Raw genomic sequence first — 10,141 nt, 5'->3', positions numbered from 1 at the left:
TTTTCTGAATGTTGAGCTTTAAGCCAACTTTTTCACTGTCCTCTTTGACTTTCATCAAGAGGCTTTTTAATTCGTCTTCACTTTCTGCCATAAGGGTGGTGTCATCTGCATATCTGAGGTTATTGATATTTCTCCCGGCAATCTTGATTCCAGCTTGTGCTTCCTCCAGTCCAGCGTTTCTCATGATGTACTCTGCATAGAAGTTAAATAAGCAGGGTGACACTATACAGCCTTGACGTACTCCTTTTCCTATTTGGAACCAGTCTGTTGTTCCATGTCCAATTCTAACTGTTGCTTCCTGACCTGCATATAGGTTTCTCAAGAGGTAGGTCAGGTGGTCTGGTATTCCCATCTCTTTCAGAATTTTCCACAGTTTATTGTGATCCACACAGTCAAAGGCTTTGGCATAGTCAATAAAGCAGAAATAGATATTTTTCTGGAACTCTCTTACTTTTTCCATGATCCAATGGATGTTGGAAATTTGATCTCTGATTCCTCTGCCTTTTCTAAAACCAGCTTGAACATCTGGAAGTTCACGGTTCATGTATTGCTGAAGCCTGGCTTGGATTTTATATACAATAGTATATGTCAGTCCCAGTCTCCCAATTTGTCCCTCCCGCATCCTTATCCCTTGGTAACTAACTATAAGTTTGTCTTCAACATCCGTGACTCTTTTCTGCTTTGTTGTTGTTGCTCAGTTGCTAAATCATGTCTGACTCTGCGATCCCATGGACTACAGCATGCCAGGCTTCCCTGTCCTTCACTGTATCCCAGAGTTTGCTCAAACTCATGGCCGTTGAGCCGGTCGTGCTATCCAACCATCTCATCTTCTGTCGTCCCCTTCTCCTCTTGCCCTCAATCTCCCCCATCACTAGAGTCTTTTCCAGTGCATTGGCTCTTCACATCAGGTGGCCAAAGTATTGGAGCTTCAGCTTCAGCATCAGTCCTTTCAATGAATATTCAGGGTTGATTCCCTTTAGGATGGACTGGTTTGCTCTCCTTACTGTCCAAAGGACTCTCAAGAGTCTTCTCCAGCACCACAGTTCAAAAGCATCCGTTCTTCGGTGCTCTGCCTTCTTTATGGTCCAACTTTCACATCCGTGCATGACTACTGGAAAGACCATAGCCTTGACTATACAGACTTTTGTTGGCAAAGTGACGTCTTTGCTTTTCAATACACTGTCTAGGTTTGTCATTGCCTTCCTGCCCAGTAGCAATCATCTAATTTCATGGCAGCATCACCATCTTCAGTGATTTTAGAATCCAAGAAAAGGAAATCTGGCATTGCCTCTACTTTTTCCCCTTCTATTTGCCATGAAGTGATGGGTCTGGATGCCATGATCTTAGTGTTTTTAATATTGAGTTTTAAGCTGGCTTTTTTCACTCTCCTCTTTCACCCTCATTAAGAGGCTGTTTATTTCCTCTTCGCTTTCTGCCTTTAGAGTTTTATCATCTGCATATCTGAGGTTGTTGATATTTCTCCCAGCAATCTTGATTCCAGCTTGATTTTATCTAGCCTAGAATTTCACATGATATACTCTGCATATAAGTTAAATAAGCAGGGGGACAAAATACAGCCTTGATGTACTGCTTTCCCGATTTGGAACCAGTCCAGTTTTCCATGTCTGGTTCTAACTGTTGCTTCTTGACCTGCATATCTGTTTCTCAGGAGACAGGTAAGGTGGTCTGGTATTCCCATATCTTAAAGAATTTTCCACAGTTTTCTTGTGATCCTCACAGTCAAAGACTTTCACATAGTCAATGAAGCAGAAGTAGATGTTTTTCTGGAATTCCCTTGATTTTCTATGATCCAGTGAATGCTGGTGATTTGATCTCTGGTTTCTCTTTTCTAAACCCAGCTTGTACATCTGGACGTTTTCGGTTCACATACTGCTGAAGCCTGGCTTCAAGGATTTTGAGCATTATCTTGCTAGCATGTGAAATGAGTGCAATTATGCAGTCGTTTGAATGTTCTTTGGTACTGTTCTTCTTTGGGATTGGAATGAAAACTGACCAGATTATGCATAATGTTTGTAACCAGTTTTTTCACGTAATAATATATCATGTACATGTTAACAGTTGCTTTGTAAATAAGTTTATTTGTACCATTTTTTTAGAGTCTGCCCATAAGCAATATCATCCGATGTTTGTCTCTGTGTCTGACTGCCTTCACTCAGCATGACGCTCTCTCGGTCTAGCTAGCTCCATTCCTCCACCTCTCCTCTCATCACCCTGATCCAAACCACAGTTATGTTTTGCCTGGATTATTCATTCACTTCTCTTCTGTTGTCCACTTTTCCCCTTTTTAACCTTCTCAACCATGAAGGCACAAAAATAATTTTTTTAATGTAAATCCTACCTTAGGAGCAAGACACTTCCCACTAAAGTCTTTCAGTGGCTTTCAATGACTGAGAGAGCCCTGCATGGCTTGGACCCTGCTTTCCTTTCTAGCCACCCCATTTCCCCAGCCACTGAACTCTGTTCTACCCATACACCACACTTTCCGATCTTAGGACCTTCGTAGTTCCTATTGTCTTTTCATATGACTGGATCTTCCTCATCCAGTGTCTGAGTTGAACCCTAATCTCTATACAGGGCTCTCCACATCATCTGAAATGTAATCTTTTTTAAAAAAATAATTTTATTTATTTATTTATGGCAACCCACTCCAGTGTTCTTGCCTGGAGAATCCCATGGACAGAGGACCCTGATGGGCTACAGTCCATGGGGTCACAAGAGTCGGACATGACTTAGCGACTTCACCACCACCACCACCATTATGGCTGTGCTGGGGTTTTATTATGCACGGGCTTTTCTGCAGTTGCAACAAGTAGGGCTACTCTAGTCACAGTGCTTGGGCTTCTTGTTGTAGTGGCTTCTCTTACTGTGGGGCACAGGCTCTATGGCATGCGGGCTTCAGCAGTGCAGCAGATGGGCTCAGTAGTTGTGGCTTACAGGTCTAGAGTGTGGGTTCAATAGTGTGCCACACGGGCTCAGTTGCTCCTCAGTATGTGGGATCTTCCCAGACCAGGGATCGAACCCATGTCTCCTGCCTTGGCAGGCAGATTCTTATCCACTGAGCCACTGCAGAAGCCATCCAAATCATCTTAAAGTAACTCCTTTAATTTTTTTTTTCCCTGTATTTTTAAAGCTATGATTATTATAAAATAAGGACCCAGAAATACCATTTTGTTCTTTGTAGTGCTTTTCACAGTCTGGATTTTATTTTACTTATGTGATTACTTGCTTGTCTTCCCCATGAGTATGTGAATCAAGAGTGAGGACCTGTTCAAATTGGATTCCTAATACTAAACACACTGCCTGTCATCTAGATGATAAGCCAGAAATATTCTGGAGTGAATCAATAAATGCATGGAAGAATGAAATTTGGAATTGAACTAAAATATCAACAGTACTAAAATCACAAATTTCCTTTTAGAAATTATTTTCTTGGTGCTTAGTACATTAAGTGTAATGGTGGAACTTTCAACAGCCACAATCTTCTCAAAGTATGGAAAAATATAGGGAGTAAAATATTTCCATGGGAAAAAAAAATAGACCATGTGTAACAAGGTTGCCACAAATTTCTGGCTGTTTCAGAAGGAATTGGCAGTCTCCAGTTGAAGCCAAGCCAAGGATAGTAAATAGGGTGTGGTGATATATCTCAGAAATTGTGTACATTGGCAGAGTTGGAGGAAGACAGTTTTTCATATGCTGCTTCTACTGTATTTGGGCTCATGATAGTATCATTAGTCTTTTTATTCCTTTCAAGAATGACACAATTTACAAGAAAACTTGTTTTTTATTTCTAAAAATAAGCTCTAATTTTATAATCTTCACAGTTTAATAAGGTGTGAATTAATAGTCCCTTAAAATGATGTCGTAATTTGGACGTTTATTAAACACACCAGTTTTAATATTTAAATTTACAACAAAATCACTATTATAATTAAAACACCCAGGCTTAGCTTACCCTGGCATTGTAAAAGAGGACAAACTAGTAAGATGTATTTTTAATGTTAAATAAGTGAATAATTTAATATTAAAAATACATCTTACTAGTTTGGGTAAACTCTGGGAGTTGGTGATGGACAGGGAGGCCTGGCGTGCTGCGATTCACGGGGTCGCAAAGAGCTGGACACAACTGAGCGACTGAACTGAACTGAAAGTGAATAACCTTTGGTAGCTCATTTTGGAGACAAGTCTAGGTTTCTTCTTAAAGGGAGGAATTTTATTCTCACCTCCGACTATTCCTTTTCACTGGGGTTTCAATTTCATTTCCAAAAGTTCATCTTGACCCTGCTGATTGGACTATGACAGATGCAAGAATTAAACCTTTATTTCGTTAAATAACTGAGATTTTTGACTCAGTGTCTTTATAAAAGTTAGCCTTTCCTAACACATCTGTAAACCCCCAATTTTCTAACTATTGGTTAAAAGTTGTGGCCACCTGTTGTTTTAATTATATGATTATATTAGGTACAGGCATACCTTATTGTCCTTTGCTTTATTGTGCTTCAAAAATATGCTTTTTGTTCCCCTTACAAATTGAAGATTTATAACCTTGCACCAAGCAGTCTAATCGTGCAATTTTTTCAGCAGCATTTGCTCACTTCATGTCTGTCTCTTTGTCAAATTTTGACTATTCTTGAGATACTTCAAACTTTTTTATTTTCATTGTTAGTATGATCTGTGAATGGTGATCTTTGATGTTACTGTGGCAAAAAGATTATAGTTTGATGAAGGCTCAGATGATGGTAGCATTTTTTAGCAATGAAGTATTTTTTTTAATTATTATTACTTTTTTTACTTTACAATATTGTATTGGTTTTGCCATACATCAACATGCATCCGTCACAGGTGTATACGTGTTCCCATCCTGAACCCCTGTCCTACCTCCCTCCCCATGCCATCCCTCTGGGTCATCCCAACACCAGCCCCATTTTATATGGAGTGTAGCCGATTAGCAATGTTGTGACAGTTTCAGGTGAACAGCAAAGGGACTCAGCCATACATATACATGTATCCATTCTCCCCCAAACTCACTGCCCATCCAGGCTGCCGCATAACATAGAGTTCCCTGTGCTATACAGTAGGTCCCCGTTAGTTACCCATTTTAAATGTAGCAGTGTGTACAATTCCATCCCAAACTCCCTCCCTATCCCTGCCCCTCATCTTTCCCCTACTGGCAACCATATGTTCATTCTCTTAAGTCTGTGGGTCTATTTCTGTTTTCCAAACAAGTTCATTTGTATCTCTTCTTTTTAGAGTCTGCATATAAGGGATGTCATAGGATATTTCTCCTCTGACTTAAGCAAAGTGAGTATATTTAAATTAAGCTTGTTGTTCTTTTTAAGACTTAATGCTATCGTGTACTTGATAGACTATAGTATACTGTAAACATAACTTTTATATGAACTGGGAAACCAAAACGTGTGTGACTCACTTTATTTTGATATTTACGTTAGTTTGGTGATCTGGAACTTAACCCACAGTATCTCTGAGGTACGCCTGTACTATCCTCTGCACGTTATATAAATTTTCTTATTTAAATAGATAAGAATATTTAAGTACTTTTCATATTTGCCAGTTTTGGGTATCATTCTATTATTAACTGCTTTATTTGAAGGAATACACTTTCTGAACTCAGGCCAACATAGGTTTAAATTCTGGTTCTATCATCACCTCTGGCTTTGTTGAGATGCAGGCAATTAAAATGCCTTTCTGAGCCTGTGTCTGTTTCTACACAAAGGGCCTGTTAATGCCTAACATACTTGGTTCTGGTAGGAATTAATTGAATATTCTATGTAGTACCCTTAGTATATTAAGGACCTGACAATAAAGAATGACTTAAAAGTATTCCCTGTGGCTCAGATGGTAAAGAATCTGCCTGCAATGGGAGAGACCCGGGTTTGATCCCTGGCTTGGGAAGATCCCCTGGAGAAGGGACTGGCAACTCACTCCAGTATTCTTGCCTGGATAATCCCATGAGCAGAGGAGCCCGGCAGACTACAGTCCACGGGGTCACAAAGAGTTGGACACAACTAAGTGACTGTGCCTTTAAAAAAAAATGTGATAGCATATAGATGGTAAAGCAATACCTGTACTTCTTTACTTCTTAGAATATCTATCAATCATCATGAGAAGAAAATGAATAAGGAAAAAATATGCCAGAAGGTTTTGCTTTTAACTTATTTTTTATTGGCAGTTCTGTGTCTTTGTTACTGCTTGGGCTTTTCCCTAGTTGGGACGAGCAGGGGCTACTCTAGTTGCAGTGTGTGAGCTTCTCATTGAGGTGGCTTCTCAGTAGTCGTGGGGCACACACGCTTAGCTGCTCCTCAGCATGTGGGATCTTCCTGGATCAGGGATGGAACCCATGTCTCCTGCATTGGCAGGCGGATTCTTATCTGCCAGGCCACCAGGGAAACCCCAGAAGGCTTTTATTAAAACACATTTTGATCAGTTTATAAGTAGAATCTGTTGTATCAAAAGAGCTTACCAGACCAATTAACATGAAAATGCTGATATGTCAATAAGCTTTACAAAGTTAAGATTGTGCTATATAGTCTGCCATGACGCTGGGCAAGATGAAGGCGGGAGGAGAAGGGGACGACAGAGGCTGAGATGGTTGGATGGCATCACCAACTCAATGGACATGAGTTTACTCAAGCTCCAGGAATTGGTGATGGACAGGGAGGCCTGGCGTGCTACAGTCTGTGGCGTTGCAAAGGGTCGGACACGACTGAGCAGCTGAACTAAACTGATACAGTCTACAGTTGTGAACGTATCAGAACCAGCAATAAAATAATAGTCAAGGGCATCCTTTTGATTTTAGGGAGAATTCCCTTATTTACAATTATACAGCTTAAAGAGGAATTCCAATATTTAATGACAAATTAGAGGACAAACAAGGAAATTCACAAATTATAAGAATGAAATAGTTAAATGTCAACATTTAGGAAAAAATATTTTCCACTATTATTTATAAATCATAGATACAATTTTTGTGTTTCAGTTCATTTTTTAGTGATTAAAACAACAAAATTATTTTTAAAATCCTGTAAACATTTTTAAAGCATAAAATATTACAAAATCTCATGATATAAAAATCAAACATTCTTCTGTAGTAATTATTCATATTTTAAATGCATGCAGAGCACTGAATATTTGCTTTTAAGTGCAGAATACCTTTTAAGACTCTGGAGAAGCATGCTGTTGCACATATTTTATTTTATCCAATTAGTCCAGAGCATTCATCTTATACCTCTTCATTGACTTCTTCTTTGAGAAACTTACCTGATGGGCACTGAAGTTTTCCTTTCATCTTAAAAAAAAGCACATGTAGATTTTAAAATTAAACGTTAATATTATCATTAGTTCTATAATAATCAGAGATCAAAAGTAACCCCTCTCTCTTTTTCTCTCTCTCCTCTTCCTTCTTTCTCTTCTCTTGATACAGTTAAAATCATCTTGAGGGTATCTTATTAAATACCCTCTTATAGATGTACGCAGTTAGATACTCACAATAAGATTGATTTTAATTGTATTTATAAACAAGAATAATTTTGTTTCTCATGAAGTTCTCACTAGGTACTTTAGGAATTCTAAATCTGAAGAATAGTTATCCTGATCGTTACTTATACTCTTGGACTAGACCTAAAAGTCCCCATTTTGTCATAGTGGAAGGAGGCAAGGAGGCGGGCAAGGAGCCTTTAAACAGCAGCAGAAACAGAAGCAGAGCCTTAAATCAGCATTTTAGCAGGAGGTGACCCTCACTCATCCATAATGACTCTGAACAGCCACTCTAAGACTCAAGGGAAGAAGGCGCAGGGAGGGATTTAGGAATTATGATGTGGACAGTACAAGCTCTTCCATCTAGTGACAGAATCTCAAAGGAGCTCATATCAACTCCTATCTCTCTACCTCCTTATGGGACATTCTAGACACTGTGTGAAAAACTCTTCCCAAAACAGTACTATTTATTTAAAAAGTAGACACTTTATGCAGTCACCCAAACCCCTACAAATGAAATTTCCATTGACAGTTTTTCCAAGTGGTATGATGGATTCACGTGTATTACACAATTACTCAGAACTGTTTTTTTTTTTTTTTTTACTTATAATTATTGATGCATCTAGAACAAAGTTAGCACTACATGGTTAGTCCGTGTCAGATTTATTATAAGAAATTCTGGGAGATACACATTGCATATACAGATTAAAAAGGCATCAAAATAAGTAACATCAAAACGAAGTATATTTCAGAATGTTTTTCACTGCAGTGGCTCTTCTAGTACAATCGAGATTTTTAACAGTCTCTTCACTAAAAGAATTAAAGATTTTTGATTTGTGCTTAGCAATGAAAAGGGCTTCCCTGGTAGCTCAGCTGGTAAAGAATCCACCTGCAATGCAGGAGACCCTGGTTCAATTCCTGGGCCAGGAAGATCTGCTAGAGCAGGGATAGGCTACCCACTCCAGTATTCTTGGGCTTTCCTGGTGGCTCAGCTGGTAAAAAATCCGCCTACAATGCAGGAGACCTGGATTCGATCCCTGAGTTGGGAAGATCCCCTGGAGAAAGGGAAAGGCTACCCACTCGAGTATTCTAGCCTGGAGGATTCCATGGACTATATAGTTCATGGGGTCACAAAGAGTCGGACACAACTCAGAGACTTTCACTAGCAATGAAAAGCTTCTCAGAAACCTTTATTACCGAAAATACAAAACCAACTGAAAAAAAAAAATTTTTTTAATCTTTAGATGATTTTTAGCCACCCACCCCAAAGCCACTGAGCTTAATTTTAATGACTTGAAGGGATGAAAGATTATGTATATCATACAAGTTTCTTGGTTCATTTTGGATTGCTGTGGCAAAAATGCCATACACAGTTTCTCACAGTTCTGTGAGCTGGTAAGTGCACAATGAAAACACTGATGAATTTGGTATCTAGTGAGGACCCTTCCCAGATTGTGGATGGCCGTCTTCACGCTGTAACCTTCCATGGTGGAAAGGTGGTGGAGCTCTCGTTTTTGTTTTTCTTATAAGGGCACTAATCCCATTTATGGAGACTCTACCCTCATGACCTCACCACCTCCCAATGCCCCCACCTCCTAATACCTTAACGTCGGGAGGTTAGGATTTCAACATGTACATTTCTGATAGACAAACATTCAGTACATTGTAGCAAGGTTGTAGACTGGGTCAGATACAGAATTTTAAATTTACCCTGAATGAGATATAGGGGAATCTGAATGTACCGAAATTGGAATAAACCATAAAAGAAGCAGGCTCAGAAAAAAAATTTGTTTCTAACAACATGAGGTTTTAGGAGACTCAGAGGTTTCTCTCCTTCCTAGCCCATAGGAATTGCGTGACGTAACTTTCCACCCAGCACAAACCCTGCATCTGTGAACCATCGTCACCACCACAACTTCCTTGGGGGAGATGGCTGCAGACCTAAAAGAAGGAAGCAAGGCACGCACTCAGGGCGTAAGTGTGGAGCACATAGTAGCACAGTGTGTTTAAGGAGCTGGGAGGGTTTATCATTCATTCATTCAACAGGGATTTATGAAGGTCTTATGTATGCCACGCTGGATGCTGGGTATAATGGTGAACCAATTGGACACGGGCTCTATATGCAAGAAAGTACTGTGTGTGTGTGTGCTCTGGTGGGGAAGAAAGATACATTGCTAATCACATGGTAGATCTGAAAAACTCCAGATATGAACAATGGTATGACAAAAAGATAAAGGTACTCAAGAGTATGTATCAGCGAGACTGATGTAGCCAGAGTGGTCAGGGAAAAGACCTTGGAGGCAAAGAGAGCTCAACTGAGAGCTAAAGAATGAGCAGGAACTAAGTATGTGAGAACAGGAGAGTAGTACCTTCCAGACAGATAAAACATTGTGTGCAGACCCCGGGGCAAGTCTTGGTCAAATGGAGTCTGGACAGCTAGAGCGAGGAGGGAGAGCACATGTGGTCTGGGATGTAGCTACGGTGGTAAATCCATGGATCATGCTTAGATCTGTTTGTATCCCACTGTCAGTACAGATCCATGAACGCATTTTAATGGGGGAGTGGGCAGAGTCAAATGTTTTTGTTCAGAAATTATCACACTGGATACTGAATAGAGATTGCCTAGAAG

General features: G+C 39.7%; 1 long non-coding RNA gene across 2 annotated transcripts in view; it reads left to right on the top strand.

Annotated features, from left to right (window-relative positions):
* LOC104985566 overlaps positions 1 to 9,928 on the top strand; it is a 215,038-nt gene extending 205,110 nt beyond the window's left edge. For both annotated transcript variants that reach the window (XR_824922.1, XR_824923.1), the window contains one exon: positions 9,354 to 9,928. This is a non-coding gene — a long non-coding RNA (uncharacterized LOC104985566). The remainder of the gene's footprint in view (positions 1 to 9,353) is intronic.
* The last annotated feature ends 213 nt before the right edge of the window (positions 9,929 to 10,141 follow it).

This window comes from Bison bison, unplaced genomic scaffold, assembly GCF_000754665.1.
Source record: "Bison bison bison isolate TAMUID 2011002044 unplaced genomic scaffold, Bison_UMD1.0 scf7180017864050, whole genome shotgun sequence".
NCBI lineage: Eukaryota > Metazoa > Chordata > Mammalia > Artiodactyla > Bovidae > Bison > Bison bison.
This window is presented reverse-complemented; position numbering and strand designations above follow the sequence as displayed.